Raw genomic sequence first — 17,129 nt, 5'->3', positions numbered from 1 at the left:
GTATTCATCACTTCCTTTATAAATAAATAAATAGTAACATTTAATTGGAGTGCAATTCTGGAGGTTAAGAATAGAACTTTTAGTAGAAAGATAATTTTAGAATCAAGTAAAATGAATAGAGGAGTGAAGTAAGACATTTTCACGGTACGAAGTACTGCGACAAATTAACAAAATGAGTGGTACAAATGAGGTGCCTCACGAGTGAGCGACTCAACACTAATACAGGGTGCGAGAAAAAGGTAATTTTTATTTTTCACATGCTATTTTTCTATGACAATTGATTCCATTCTTATCTAGTATCAATAGTTTCTTTGGGGTCAACTTACGATAATGTACTAAAAAGCCACAAATTAATAAAAACTTTTTCCATTGACCCCAAAAAAACTATTGATACTGGATAGGAATGGAATCGATTGGCATACAAAAATAGCATGTGAAAAATATAAGTTTTCATTTTCATACAAATTGTATGGGAAATGTTTTCCTCGATTTGTGGCTTTTCTAGCCGGAATTTTTTTTTGTTCCATACAAGCTTTTGATCCTCAATAGGAATGGGATCGATTGGCATCAAAAAAAAGATTGTCAAAAATTACCTTTTTCTCGCACCCTGTATGTTTTTTCCAAAATCTGTAAAAGCCAATCTTCATTAATTTGAAATCGAGGGAAGGTCTTCTAAGACCGTTTTCTCGTAGCAGCACGGGATCTGGTAGCTGCCCTCACTGACCCAAAATGAAAATCCACCCTGTATTAGTTAGTGTGGTTCAAATCTTGGAAATGGCATTTGAGCCACTTTCGGATTTCCGATTGAGTTGAAATTTTGGATACGTATGCAAATCGGATGACAATGCAATCGGGTGACAAAAATGACTAATAACTAGTTTTTTGCCAAAAACTTATTCCCTATTCCAATATCTTATACTGATAGGGTATGCCCATTATAGGGGGCCCATTACTGGATCCACGTCCATTACCGGGGTTCCATTACTGGAGCTTTGGTGTCCATGACTGGAGAAAAAAAACATACTTTTAATTTATTAATTATGTGGAAACTAACTGCAGTATCTTTGATACAACACGCCTGAAACATGAAAGAAGGATAGGATATTCATCTTTTAACAAGCTAAGCGGTAGAACTTTTACATGTATCAGGGAAATATCACAAATACTCCAAATTTCCTCTTAAATGTCCCATGACTGGTGCCGTTACTATACTATCTTTGCAGAAAAAACATTGCTTTAAGGTTCAAACCATGGACGAAACAATCAAGTGCTTTTTTATGTGAAAACATGACCATGACTCTCTCTTGCTTTTTATAATTACTAGGTATCACTTAATCAACAGCATAAATAACGCTGATAATCAAAAGACCTAAAATTAACTGCAATGACAAGTTATAAAAAAGTTTATTTATGAACTCAGTTGATTATAAATAGTTGAGCAAATTTCACCGCAGCATCAGTCTCAAACTACCGTCGAGAAGATAACTTACATCATGTTCATCAAAACGGTTAGTCATTGTTAATTATTAATCACAGACAGAAATTTCATTGATTCCCAGATAGTTTTTAAAACTATTATATTTATTAGCTTGATAAATAATATTTTGAAACATAATGATTTCCTCATAGGTGATGTGAAAAGCAGGATGTATCATATGGACCATATGGTAGCAAAATTATTTCCACCTTGGGCGTCAACACTTGAATCCCTCGCTCGTGGTTATACTTTAGATTCCTTCGCGTACCTATTAAAAGTACGCCCGCACCGGAAAGATGTCATTTTGCTCCCTTGTGACACAATGTAATTAATTACTGTTAATGTATGCTATTCCTTCTTCTTGACTAACAGCTGCTCATGTTCGCCGTGGTCGCCGTCGTCGCGGGCTTCGTCGCCTGCGCCCCCGCTGTGGCAACCCAGTAAGTAAACAATCCAAATATCTCACAAACCTATCTCTGTATACCTACGTATATCTATACTTCGTTTTTTTTTAGCATTAGAAATAAGGTAAACAATCTTGATGTGTCTTTTAAATGGAAAACACATTTTAAAAATAAGTTACGGCAAATATGTAACAATTATGAATCTAATACGATCTTTTATAGTCTTCTGCTTTCATAAATAATAGTTATTGATTTTTAAAAAGTGTTTTACAATTAAAAGACATGTCAAAATCGCTTACCTTCTTTCAAGTTCTTTCTAATGCGAAAAAAAACGAACTATAGTGATCTCTGTATAAGTACCTATAGTCTATGAATTATTTTAATTTGGAATTGGAATACTTATAGGTCAACCGTAACTGAGGCGGTTGGTAAAAAGTTCTTATAATTAGCTTAGCACTGCTTGAAGGCTTGGCTGCATCATCACTACTCACTACATAGTATAAAACAAAGTCGCTTCCCGCTGTCTGTCTGTTTGTATGCTTAAATCTTTAAAACTACGCAACGGATTTTGATGCGATTTTTTTATTAGTAGATAGAGTGATTCAAGAGGAAGGTTTATGTATAATTTAATAACTCGTGCGAATCCGGGGTGGGTCGCTAGTAAAGCTTATAGTAGAGGATCAGAAGAAGTACCCAGTATACCTACCCTACCCTACCCTACCCTAACCTAACTGAAAAGTTGTCATAAGATAACCACTAGCCACTACTTACACAAAGAGATTCTTCGATTAATTCGTAATTCCGATTTCCGTAGATACGCCGTTATGCCAGCAGGTGAGGCATGGAACCAGCAAGCAGACGAAGAAGAAGACCCTTGGGTCACTTTTTTAGGACGCTAAGGACGTCAATTCTACTGTAACCTTTTGTGGCACCGCGGCACCATCGGCATGTTGTAATCGGCTCCAAAAAATGTTGGAAACAAATTCTTATGTACCTTATGCCGTAAATGTAAAAATAAAAATTAAATGATTGGTAAACGAAACGCAAGTGTAATTATTACAATGTCACCATCCCCACTATTCCCCACCCACCGACTGTAACTGTAAAAGTATGATCCCTATTTATCACGCTATACTGAAAAAAATAAGAATAGGACAGTCAGATGACAGCTGCTTTAGTAAATATTGTGCCTGGGCCAATTCTTGGGATTAGTTTTCCAATGCGAACCAGGGCATCCTTTAGGATGCAACCGGGAACACAATAATGTCAGACGCTGTTCATATCAACTTGCTGTAACTTTATTAAATGTTATATTGACCCTAGTTTGCTGTTCTTATCTAATACCTTTAAACGAGCAATTCTTGCATGTTTATTTATTTATTTGTATATATATTTCGGGGATCTCGGAAACGGCTCTAACGATTTCGATGAAATTTGGTATATGGGGGTTTGCGGGGGCGAAAAATTGGTCTAGCTAGGTCTTATCTCTGGGAAAACGCTAATTTTTGAGATTTTATATGTTTTCCGAGCAAAGCTCGGTCTCCCAGATATTATTGTTTAAATTCATAAATTATAGATGTGTGTCAACTTAACTCAGCACCTCTTTCAAGTTAACTCACTATTAGGAGAGTTGAAGCAGGCTGGATCGATGCTTTTTATTAGTTCCAGGTACGGTGTTTCTATTCTGTATGATAAATGGTTATGAAATTTGCTGTCTATTGACATAGATTTCGCAAATCTAGCTAGCTTCTAAAACAACAGAGTTTTGACCAAAAAAGTAAAAATTGTTTCAACTCTCCTAGGTCTCCCCTAAGTCCAAAATCAACTGGATTACCAAAGGGGTGAAGGTCTCCAGTGTCCTGAATCGTATATATGCTTCTTGTAAATAAAAACCCCATTTGAGACCTAAACTCTGTTTTTCCAATCACATTATTTATTTATTTATATCAGAACTTAAACACATAACCCTACTTTTAGCAATATTTTAGCTATTAACCTCGGTAATACCTTAACTGCTCATTTGAGACCTGAGAAATGCTTAATTTTTCTTGATATTTATCTGTGTCAACTCACCTCGGTCTTCCCTACTTACTTATTAAAGGATGACTCACGCTCACGCCTCACGCTAGACCGGGCCGAGACGTCTGACATGTCATTTTCTATGATAGCTGGCGGCCTAGCCAAGGTGACAATCGCTTGCGCTTCGCCATCGAATCGCTTGGTGTCTCTCTATCACTGTTCCATATTAGTGTAAAAGTGACAGTTGCGTTTCGATCGCTACGGAGCGTAAGCGAATGGCAAGTTGGCTACGCGGCTAGGGTTACCTGATACAAATGTAGAATTTCCTGATAAAATTCCTGATTTCCGAATATTTTTCCTGACATTCATGTTTTTGAGGGGGGGGGGTCTAGCCGTAGCGATGGCCGATTGAGCCTAGCCGCGCGCGTCATGTATTAATATTACAAAGTTATTCATAAGTTGAGTGGATCTCATTTATTAGTTTTTTACAATGTTTTTGATTAATTTAAGTAATTAAAAAGGTACTTTATAATAAAGTCTATCAATTCAAAAAATTCCTGACATTTTCGTGTTCCGTCCCCATTCCTGACAAAAGGCCAAAATTCCTGACATGTCAGGAAAATTCCTGTCATCTGGTAACCCTCTACGCGGCCAGTGCCCGGTCTAGCGTGAGTCATCCTTTAAATATAGGTACTGTTAGCATTTCATAGTCATAATTAATTATTAAAATATGTAATCTAAATTTCTATATATTTTGATAAACAGTGTTAGACTGTTTATCAAAATACATTAATTAATATGTAACGGAAGTAAGCATTTGACATCTCGAGCTGGCTCCCGATTGGTCGCGCCGTTTTAAATCGTAAAGCTTCCGGTGAGGCAAGATGGCGGCAACTGGCGCTACGGTTGGGAGGCAGAACGAGTGAGGCAACGAACGAGTGAAGATCGGATTGTCATATTGTAATAACTAAACGTTGTGATTTGATGTAAAATTAATTGGTCGTGTCGGAGAATACGTGAATACACATCTTGCTGGATCATCGGATTGTTTTATTGAACTGTCGTTTCACAGTTCAGAAGGCGGGATTAGTCGAGGTTCTCGTATAAAAACTTCGGTGAAAAAACTTACGCCCTTGAAGGTATGTAATCTAATCGCAAATTATTGGCCTTTCTAATTTGATACATTTGGACATATTTCTTTTTTTTTTCTTTTCTCATCTTTTTGTTTGGTGATTATTTGAAGTTATTTCACTATCACAAGTTTGATATGAAACGAAAACGGTTTTTATTAAGTGCTTCGACCGAAAGAATTATTTTTTTTAGAGGGTAGCCTATTTACATTATTTTTATGTTATCTTGATTACATGTAGTCGCTATAATAAATGAGTATAGACAATAAATAAAGAAAAATTAGATTAAGGCACGCATGACGTTATAACAGTTGTTTACATGAGTCAACAGTTGTTTAAAAGAGTTTACAAAAACTTACAAATTTACAAATGCTCTTAATTATCAAATTGTGTTAGTGTGCGATAATTGCAGTGTCTTATGGTAGTTTACTATAGATTACAATGAGTTTACAAAAGCTTACAAATTTACAATTGTTCTGGAAGTCTCAAATTGTGTTAGTGTATGTTATATACAGTGTCTTACAGTAGTTTACAATGAGTTTACAAAAGTTTACAAATTTACAAATGTTCTGAAAGTCCCAAATTGTGTCAAATTATGTTAAATACAACGTTTCACAGTAGTTTACAATAGTTTCTTATGTTAAATACAACGTTTTACAGTAGTTTCCAATAGTTTCCAATGAGTTTACAAAAGTTTACAAATTTACAAATGTTCCGAAAGTCTTAAATTGCATTAGGGTAAGTTAAATATAGTGTTTACAGTAGTTTACAATGAGTTTACAAAAGGTTACTAAAGTTTACAAATTTACAAATGTCGGAAATCTATGAAATATTTATTTAGTAGAGTTTCTACTTGGATATCTCGTATTTTACACAAGTTTACAAAAGTTTACAAATTTACAAATGTTCTGAAAATGTCAAATATCCATAGTATGTGCCAGATTAAGTGTCTTACAGTACTTTACAAAGTTTTACAGTGAGTTTACAAATTTTACAAAAGTTTTAAATTTAAATAGGCTTTAATATAAATAGTGATTTATTGTTGTTTATATCAGTTCACATCATTTGTAAGAGTTTATAAATTTACAAATGTCGAAGAAAGTTGAAATTTTCAATAAGTAAGGTTGTGTATGGTGTTTATGCGTTTACAAAGAATACTAACATATTAGTAATAGCTTGCATAAGGTTTACAAGTTATATTCTGAATTAGAATCATAATCGACTCAGTTATTGTTATTATATTTTTAGAACATTCACTTTCGGTGGACTTTTGCAGTTACAATCATGGCAAGTGGAGAAGAGTCGAGTCCAGGACCTTCTCGTAGACGAAAAAGAGACGAATCGTATGAAGAGGATGACAGCTGTACCCCAGAGCGCCAAAGACGTCGGCACTCGGGGCACCGCAGCAGCCGTAGCCGGCATAGAAAGAGCAGGAAGGTGAGGAGTTCGAGATCTCGTCGGCGGAGGACACCCAGTTCTGCGCGCCGCCAGCGCGGGCACGAGCTGAGCCGATTACAACCAGGTGAACCCCAATCAGTCGTACCACCTAACCCTAGCCAGATGATTCCGACAGGTGCAGATGCAGATACAATTTCACCGGATGTGTCTAATTCAGCTGTTAGTAATAAGGAAATAGCAGATTTTGCTACACAATTTAAAGAACTCATTCAGACTATGAAAGCGGGAGGCAGTAATGAAAGATTTCCGACTATGAATGTTATACCTGAATATGACCCTGCTAAACGGACGCAGACGATTAGTACGTGGTTGTTGAAGGTTAACGAATGCGCGCAAATTTATGGCTGGACAGAACGACAAACAATCCATTATGCCTTACCGAAGTTAGTAGGCCTTGCACAGCAATGGTATCAAGGATTACCAAGTCTCCTGTTTTCATGGTCTGAGTGGCAGGAGAAACTGAAATCAGCTTTTCCAAGTGAAGAGAATTATGGGCGACTTTTGACGGAAATGTTGGCCTGTAAAGCGCGATTTGGTGAATCGTTAGAGGAATACTATTACAGAAAAATTATCTTATTGAATCGCTGTAATATATCGGGTAAGAACGCAATAGACTGTCTGTTGTTTGGTATTGAGGATAGGTCAGTAAGGACAAGCGCAGAGGCTGCTCAATTCACAGAGCCTGATAAATTGTTAGTATATTTAAGAAACGTTAAAATTACCAAACCCAGCGAAAGGACCAACACATCTTTTCAGGCCAGCACTTCCGACAATAGGCGTCCTAGGTTTAATAAATCTGTGTCCAGTAATAATGAGCCTAAAGGCAACACAAAATGTTACAATTGTGGCGAAGAGGGTCACCCATATTTTAAATGTAAACTTCCAATCAAAAGGTGCAACTTATGTAATAAAGTTGGGCATATTGCCAGTGATTGTCCATCAAAGAAAGATAATACTGAGAAAAAGACCGTTTTACGCATATCGCTTAAACAGGGTAATGATACTAAATATTTCAAGTCCGCGACAGTTAATGGTACAGATTTAGAATGTTATGTAGATTTCGGCAGTGAATGCACTGTAGTGAGGGAATCGGACGCTCGCAAATTATCAGATGATTGGATTCTAACAGACTTACCGGTGCTTATAGGATTCGGTGAAGGACTAGTTAACTCCATAGGAAAGGTTAATGTCACTCTAAAAATAGACTCAGCTCAAGCGGGTTTGGAAGCGTTGGTTGTCCCAGATCATCTTTTGAAAGTTCCTCTGTTGGTAGGGCAAACATTTACCGAACAAGAACACGTTGTTGTTTATAAAACTAGCAAGACGCTTAAAATATCAACAAACGCATTGCAGGTTAAAGAAAATATACCATTGTATGTTCGTGAGTCGGTAAATGTTAAGGGCTATACGGTTGTAGACGTGTATTCGAAACCAACGTATAATGGGGATTTGTTTATTGAGCCAAGTATGTGTTTACAGCCAAGAAAAGAATACGACAGTATACAAAGTGTGATTAAAATGGTAGATGGCTGTGGTCAGGTTGTGATCAAAGGTCTAGTTGCAGAGGGCTTTAGTTTAGATAAAGAAGTATTGTTAATCCGTGCGATACCTTTAAAGGAAGTTTCTATGCCTGCAGAAACATTCAACGTCAATAGGGTCGAACGTAAAAATGGTAATCAAGGCAGCGATTCTTTGATTGATGAAACGATGATAAATGTAGATAAAAATATAAAGGATGATGACCGGCATAAATTAGTTAATTTGCTCAATGAGTACAGGGATTGCTTCGCGTTTTCGATCAAGGAGCTAGGTTGTGTTACGAACACGGAAATGAGTATTAAACTTAATGATTCTACACCTGTGGTATATAGACCATATCGGTTACCCGTTTCAGAGCGAGAGGTAGTTAGGGATATAGTTCAGGAACTAGAAGAATCAGGTATCGTGCAACAGTCTTCTTCAGAATACGCATCACCGATTTTGTTAGTTAAAAAGAAAACAGGCGATTACCGCCTCTGTGTGGACTTTAGGACTCTAAACAAACGTACAATCAAGGAACATTATCCTCTCCCGAGGATAGATGACCAATTAGATAATCTTTCTGGACATAAATTTTATACAACTTTGGATTTGGTTTCTGGATATTATCAGATCCCCATGTCTGAATCCTCGAGACACCTCACTGCGTTCATAACGCCGGACGGGCATTATGAATTCACAAGAATGCCCTTTGGGTTAGTTAATGCACCGTCCACTTTTCAAAGGGCAATCAATAATATTTTAGGTAACGCTAGATTCAAAGACGCTCTAGCATACATGGATGATGTGAACATTCCGTCGAAGACTGTTGATGAAGGACTTACTAAATTGAAGGAGGTATTAGAGCTGTTTCGCAATTCAGGGTTGACATTAAATCTTAAAAAGTGTCACTTTTTGATGCAATCGATTAATTATCTCGGGTTTGAAATTAGCGAAGAAGGTATACGGCCGGGTGTGAGCAAGATAGAAGCGGTAGAGAAATTTCCCAGACCCACCGATCAGCATAAGGTAAGACAATTTGTTGGTTTGGCGAGTTTCTTTCGCCGGTTTGTCAAAGGGTTTTCGGCACTTGCAAAACCCTTAACTCAACTGTTGAAGAAGGATGCCCGTTGGCTATGGGGAGAAGCTGAAGAAAACGCATTTATTACGTTGAAAAATGAGTTAATTAAACGACCGATACTGTCCTTTTACGACCCGTCATATGAAACGCAGGTCCACACAGATGCTTCGAAACATGGGATAGCGGGCATACTTCTTCAAAGACGAGACAAAGACTCTCCATTCACTGCGGTCGCATATTTTAGTAGGCAGACTTCGCCGGAAGAAGCAAAATTCACTTCTTATGACCTAGAAACTCTTGCCGTGGTATGTTCAGTGCAGCGTTTTCGAGTGTACTTATTAGGTATTTCCTTCACCATTGTCACTGATTGTAACTCGCTTCGAGCCACCTTTGATAAGAAAGACATGTTGCCGAGGGTGGCGCGCTGGTGGAGCACACTCCAAGAATACGATTTTCATATTGTGTACAAGCCCGGCTTAACCATGTCCCATGTTGATGCGTTGAGTCGTAATCCCCCAGACCTAAAATCCACCCCTGTTTTAAGTATTCAAAATATTAGTTCCAATTGGATAACTACGGTACAGAACAGCGATCCCGAACTTCAGAGGATAGTAAACATACTTAATGACCCAGAAAGCAATAATGTTGTAGAAATTAAAAATAACTACTTGGTCAAGAGGGGGTTGTTGTTTAGGAAGACTGAAGACGGTGATCGCTGGGTTGTACCAAAAGGCGTTAGATGGCAGGTGCTTAAGGCTAGTCATGACGATATTGGCCATTTTGGTTTCGACAAAACCTATGAGAAAATTAAGAGCAATTATTGGTTTGCCAAAATGAGACGATTCATTAAGAAATACGTCGATTCGTGCTTAGAGTGTGCGCATGCGAAGGTACCATCTGGAAGAAAGGCTGGCGAATTACATTCCATTGAAAAAGTTGACCAGCCATTCCATACTATTCATATAGACCACTTGGGTCCCTTCGTACGCAGCAAAAGAAAAAACGCCTACTTACTTATAATAATAGATGCGTTCACGAAGTATATCACGTTAACTCCAGTGAAAAGTACAAAAACGGTTCATTCGATTAGGGCTATTAAACATTACTTCCACACTTTTGACGTACCAAAACGGCTAATATCCGATAGAGGAACATCGTTCACGGCTAAAAATTTCAAAAAGTATTTACACTCTCGAGGGGTCAAACATATCCTCAACGCAACCGCGACACCACGTGCCAACGGGCAGGTTGAGAGGTACAACCGAACGGTTTTATCTTCTCTTACTGCTGCTACCCATGGTAAATCGGAATCGTCATGGGATGAATATGTTGACGAAGTTCAATGGGGTTTAAATAATACCCTTAACAAGGGCACGGGTAAGACACCTTCACAAGCACTTTTTGGTTTTAGACTATCTGGAATGTCTGACTCAGTGTTACAATCACACATTGAAAATGACGAAACAGTGACACAGAGTGACGATAGCCAAAATAAGAGTACGGTAGGTGCTAATCAGTCGATAGAAGATATTCGTAGTGACATTTCTGAACATATCCGGTTAAATCAAGAAAAGCAAAAAGAAGCGTTTGATAAGGGTAGAAAACAACTCACTTTTCAGGTTGGAGATCTAGTAAGGTTAGAAAGGGACATACCATCGAGTGGCCAAAGTAGAAAGCTAGTGTCTAAACTTCGGGGCCCTTATCGCGTTGTTAAAGTACTTGACAATGATAGGTACGTTGTTGAGGACACGCCACTCTCTCGAAAGGGTAATAGACCATTTAGTGGAATTTTCTCAGTTGATAAAATGCATCGGTGGATGGTATTCAATAGGAGTAATGATATTGATTCTAGCAGTGAAAGTGATGAGTCGTAACTTTTGATTGGCAAGGAAGTGTAATGTAGGATTGCTCGCACCTGGGCGAATGAAGTATTATGTACAATTAACAATGATATGAGTAGATGAGTAAAATGTATAATCGGTTATGTGTTATGATAGAAAAACAATTAAAGCTATGGTTGATAAATGTGTTTTATCATTAGAGATTTGCTGCTTAAATTCAAATTTAATGTTATAGACAGTATGGGAGACACGAAGGGGCTCCTATACTATAATTAGATCATATGAGGTAGTATTGAAAACATAAAGGGGCTCCAGTACAGTGATTAATGTGTATGAAGTAATATTGGAGACATGTAGGGGCTTCAGTATTATGTTTAGTTATATGAGGCAGTATTGGAGACATGAAGGGGGCTCCAGTACTGTGATTAGTTATATGAGGCAGTATTGGAGACATGAAGGGGCTCCAGTATTGTGATTAGTTATGAGGCAGTATTGGAGACATGAAGGGGCTCCAGTACTGTAATTAATTTACATGAGGCAATATTGGAGACATGAAGGGGCTCCAGTATTGTGATTAGTTATATAAGGCGGTATTGGAGACATGAAGGGGCTCCAGTACTGTGATTAGTTTATATGAGGCAATATTGGAGACATGAAGGGGCTCCATATTGCGGTTCTGACTAGATTAGATGTGTTTTGAAAACGTCCAGTATTAATATTTAAAGTGATCGCATTATTATTGTTAACTTAGTGTTAATGATAGATAAATATGTTACAAATATAACATAGGAGAATAAGTATAAAAAGCAAATCCATTCTGATTTATGAATATGTTAAAGTATTAAAAAAAATTAAACTAACTGTTAAGATTGAGTAATAGTATGTATATTACTTATTACTGGCATTTTATCGAGACGATAAAAAGTCAGGAAAGGCCGACTGTTAGCATTTCATAGTCATAATTAATTATTAAAATATGTAATCTAAATTTCTATATATTTTGATAAACAGTGTTAGACTGTTTATCAAAATACATTAATTAATATGTAACGGAAGTAAGCATTTGACATCTCGAGCTGGCTCCCGATTGGTCGCGCCGTTTTAAATCGTAAAGCTTCCGGTGAGGCAAGATGGCGGCAACTGGCGCTACGGTTGGGAGGCAGAACGAGTGAGGCAACGAACGAGTGAAGATCGGATTGTCATATTGTAATAACTAAACGTTGTGATTTGATGTAAAATTAATTGGTCGTGTCGGAGAATACGTGAATACACATCTTGCTGGATCATCGGATTGTTTTATTGAACTGTCGTTTCACAGTACTTGCCTCTTTTGTTTTATAAACTTTTATTATTACTTATATACAGACAGGAGAGTACCACACATTGGCGCTCGTTGCCTTCCCGCGTAATAGCGTTTTCCCGGTTGCATCCTAAAGGAGCCCGTTTGCTTTGGAAAACTAATCCCAAGAATTGGCCCAGGCACAAGTTTTTACTAAAACAGCTGTCATCTGACCGTCCAATTCTTATTTATTCAGTATAGCCTGATACATGGGGATCATACTTTTACAGTTACAGTCGGCGGGTGTGGAATAGTGGGGATGGTGACAGTGTAATAATTACAGTTGCGTTTCGTTTAAAACCAATCATTTAATTTTTATTTTTTATTTTCACATTTTCGGCATGAGGTATATAAGAATTTGTTTCTAACCAACATTTTTTGGAGCCGATTACAACATGCCGATGGTGCCGCGGCGCCACAAAAGGTCACAGTAGAATTGACGTCCTTAGCCGCCCGTAACAAAATCCCAAAATGAAATCGGTTGTGATTCCCAACCTTGCTGGTTCCATGCCTCACCTGCCGGTATACCGGCCTTTCTGCGGAAATCGGAATTAAGAATTAATCGAAGAATCGGAAAACCTGTGTATAACGTAAAACAGAAAATACAGGTATACATCATCAATAACATAAAATAAAATAAATATATAAATTTACAATAAATAAATTAAATAAATAAGGTATGTTCGACTAAGATCGGACACCGGGTAAGATCGTATGATTCAAATTTCTGCCTGTTGCGGGGCTTTTTTTCAATGCTGGCAAGGTGATGCAATGCGCTGTTTTGTCCCGGGCATTGCATCACCTTGCCAGCATTAAAAAAAAGCCCCGCAACAGGCAGAAATTTGAATCATACGATCTTACCCGGTGTCCGATCTTAGTCGAACATACCTTACAACAACAATAATCTAACCGAGCATCATAAATTCATCACTGTTCAATAATTTACCTGAAAACTTTAAACACGACGTTTAGCCATCGTTAAAAAATATTGCAATCGATGACTTGGCTGGTTGTTCGTCGGCCATTCAATTAGATGCTGGCGTTTAATGAACGGGCTATGCGACTGGATACTTAGCTAGTGAATTTAACCAGTTGGCTGTGACATATATATCAAGTTTAATGTGCGATCTGTGGATTGTTTACTTACTGGGTTTCCACAGCGGGGGAGCAGGCGACAAAGCCCACGGCGACGGCGACCACGGCGAACACGAGCAACTGTTGGTCAAGAAGAAAAATAGCATGCATGCATTATTGTAGTAACTTTAAGTAAACAAATAATAAGGTTTATAATAGTTCCAACTGTCTTGGAATCAAACAAAATTCCATGCCATGTGTACTGTAAAAGTTGTAAAACGATGTAGGATACACTTGCGAATAGGTAATTGGCAACTCGTGTCGATTTAAAACACTCCCTTCGGTTGTGTTTCCAAAAAATTCGCTACTCACTGCGAATTTCCTATTACTTATTCGCACTAGTATCGTTCATAACTATTCTGTGATTAACAATTATTTAACAATCACTAACCGTTTTGTTGAACATGATGTAAGTTATCTTCTCGACCGTAGTTTAATTGAGACTGATGCTGCGGTGAAATTTGATCAACTATTTATTATAAACAGGCATCGGAGTTTTTGTTGCATGGTAAGACTAATAGCAAGCTATGGAGTCGACATTTGCCATAAATGTAAACTCTTGTTCATACTCATACTCATTTATTTAATTTATCTTAAAATGCCTTTAGAGCGGTCGGTCGTGTATATTAATTATGTTAGTCGAATTATATAAAAAAATATTTTTCTATTACATTATGAATTCATAACTTCCAACTATTTTAACATACAACTATATACAAACTACATCGCTGCGAAAGACCTAATGTCATGTAGGTACTGACCGCTGATAAAATTGATTAGTACCTATTTGTCATGTGTCAATCACTGGTGATTGCAAACTTAGTAGTTATTTATATCTGTAAGTAGTAAATACGTTGTGGAATATTCCATAATTAATTATTATGCCTAACCCAGAAATAGTTGCAATTTTGGCATGGATAGAGCCATACAACGATTTACAATATGACTATGAAAAATCTGCTATAGGGTGCTTGAACTGCTTGAGTTGTGAAGTACAACTCACCCAATTGAAACATATATTTATTTTCAAACATATCTATTGCAACAAATGAGGTTTAATAAATTAAACTCATATACGTAGTAACTGTTCTCATATTAAATAAAATTAATCATGAGTATGAGTATGAATAAGAGTTTACATTTATGGCAAATGTCGACTCCATAGCTTGCTATTAGTCTTACCATGCGACAATTAAAAATTCCGATGCCTGATAATAAACTGCGTTCATGAATAAACATTTTTATAACTTGACACTGCAGGTAATTTTAGGTCTTTTGATTATAGTTATAGCGTTAATTATGCTTTTGATTAGTGATAATTATAAAAAGCAAGAGGAGTGGTCATTTTCATGTTTTCACATAAAAACGTAGGTACCAATTTGATTTTTTCGACAAGGTTTTGACCTTAGAGCAGTGTGTTTTCTGCACAGATTTAGCTATAGCACAAACGGATTGGGACTAACTAGAAAAATAACTAATCTCTAGAACAGTTCTGAATGTATGTTAATTAAAGGTAAAGGTTTTTGATGTCCATGTCGGCGGCCGATCGTAAGATCAGGCATATCGTGAAATTCCTAGGCATATCGTGAAACGTGAAAATCTTTGACCCGTTCGCGTATGCCCTTCGGGCATCTAAAGAAACCTAACGAACCTATCCTACCTATATATTGGTTTAATGTCACTATCGTCAAAACATTACACAGGAACATTACGATCTGCCTGAGCTTACGATCGGCCGCCGACATCCACACTAGTATTAGACATTTGGGAGAACAACCCCCATCTTGGAAAATGTGTACCATCTTGGAGAAATTTGCATTTTACTCGGAATCTATGTTCTCTATGACAATATGATGCAAAATCAAAGCTGATTAAATTCTATTATTCTACACAAAAGTGTCTTCGGCACCTTTGCGGTAAAAATACATGTTCTTAAAGAAAATAATTGCTGAATCCAGATTTAGCGCTTATTTTTCAAGGGACATTCTCTTAATAGGAAAGTTGCAGGAATATGAATTCCACTTTTGTCTATACATTTGTACAAGATCTACCTACCCTAATATCAACATTGTACTCTCGACTGTGACTTAACCACAAAGTAGGGTTATGTGTATAAGTACTGATGATTCAGTACACCCTGTAGCTTAAGATACTGAACGGATATATTTTATTAAATGACGTATCTATATTCCTCTTGCCCTACACAACCTGCGTTCACTTGTTTTATTAAACATAAAACTAAACAGCCGCCTTGAATCAGCACAAATAAATATGTAACAATAATAACAATATACATACATAAATAGTCACATACATAAAGAGCATACTAATATATATTAATATAGATACATATAAGTACATTCATTAATATAGCAGAGACAGAAATCGAAAGGTTAACAAGTTTAAGGAAGTGACGGATAGTGTATTTTGAGTTAAGCCTTAAAAATATAAATAAATCTTTACTTATATTTCTCTATGATAATATTTAATAATATTTATCTGTGCAGAAAAATCACTGCTCTAAGGTCAAAACCTTGTCGAAACAATCAAATTGGTACCTACGTTTTTATGTGAAAAAATGAAAATGATCACTCCTCTTGCTTATTATAATTATATATCACTTAATCATAATTAACGCTATATTGATAATCAAATGACCTAAAATTATCTCTAGTGTCAAGTTGTAAAAAAGTTTATTCATGAATGCAGTTTATTATAAATAGTTGAAGATCAAATTTCACCGCAGCATCAGTCTCAAACTACCGTCGAGAAAATAACTTACATCATGTTCATCAAAACGGTTAGAGATTGGTGATTGTTAATAATCACAGAATTAGTCATTTAGGAATTTTACGATACAAGTGCGAAAAATAGGAAATTCGCAGCGAGTGGCGACTTTTCAAACAAAACCGAAGGGAGTGTTTTAAATCGACACAGAGTTGCGAATTACCTATTCTGCCCTCCTAAGCCGAGTAGCGCTATCTCAAAAACAAATGATTTTGAAAATGGAACTCTCAGCTATAGAAACTAAAGTACAAGTTAGCAATGAATTTTCTTTTGAGATAGCGCTTTTCGGCTTAGCAGGGCAGTATTCGCAACGCAAGGCCTACACATGGCCCTTAAAATTTTCCTTAAAAACGTAGGTAGTTATGTAATGTGGTTATTATAGCGCAGGGTGTCCTAATAGAGCACCAAATGTAGCGTTAAGATTTTTTTTATTCTAAGACAGATGGACCTTTACTCATAAAGTACTACATAAATAAATGCATGCTATTTTTCTTCTTGACCAACAGTTGCTCGTGTTCGCTGTGGTCGCCGTCGCCGTGGGCTTTGTCGCCTGCTCCCCCGCTGTGGAAACCCAGTAAGCAAACAATCCGATCTCACATTAATCTTGATGTATATGTCGCAGCCAACTGGTTAAATTCACTTCAACTTCAACTTCAACATTTATTCAGCAAATAGGCCACAAGGGCACTTTTACACGTCAACATTGAATTTACATACAAGCAAAATAATAATAATAATACATCAACAATTATTAGCTAAGTACCCAGTCGCATAGCCCGTTCATGAAACGCCGGCAACTAATGGAATGGCCGACAAACAACCAGCCAAGTCATCGATTGCAATGTTTAACCAGATGGCTAAACGTCGTGTTTAAAGTTTTTAGGTAAATTATTGGACAGTGATGAATTTATGATGTTCGGTTAGATTGTTAATTGTTGTTG

Source organism: Cydia amplana, chromosome 24, assembly GCF_948474715.1.
Source record: "Cydia amplana chromosome 24, ilCydAmpl1.1, whole genome shotgun sequence".
NCBI lineage: Eukaryota > Metazoa > Arthropoda > Insecta > Lepidoptera > Tortricidae > Cydia > Cydia amplana.
This window is presented reverse-complemented; position numbering follows the sequence as displayed.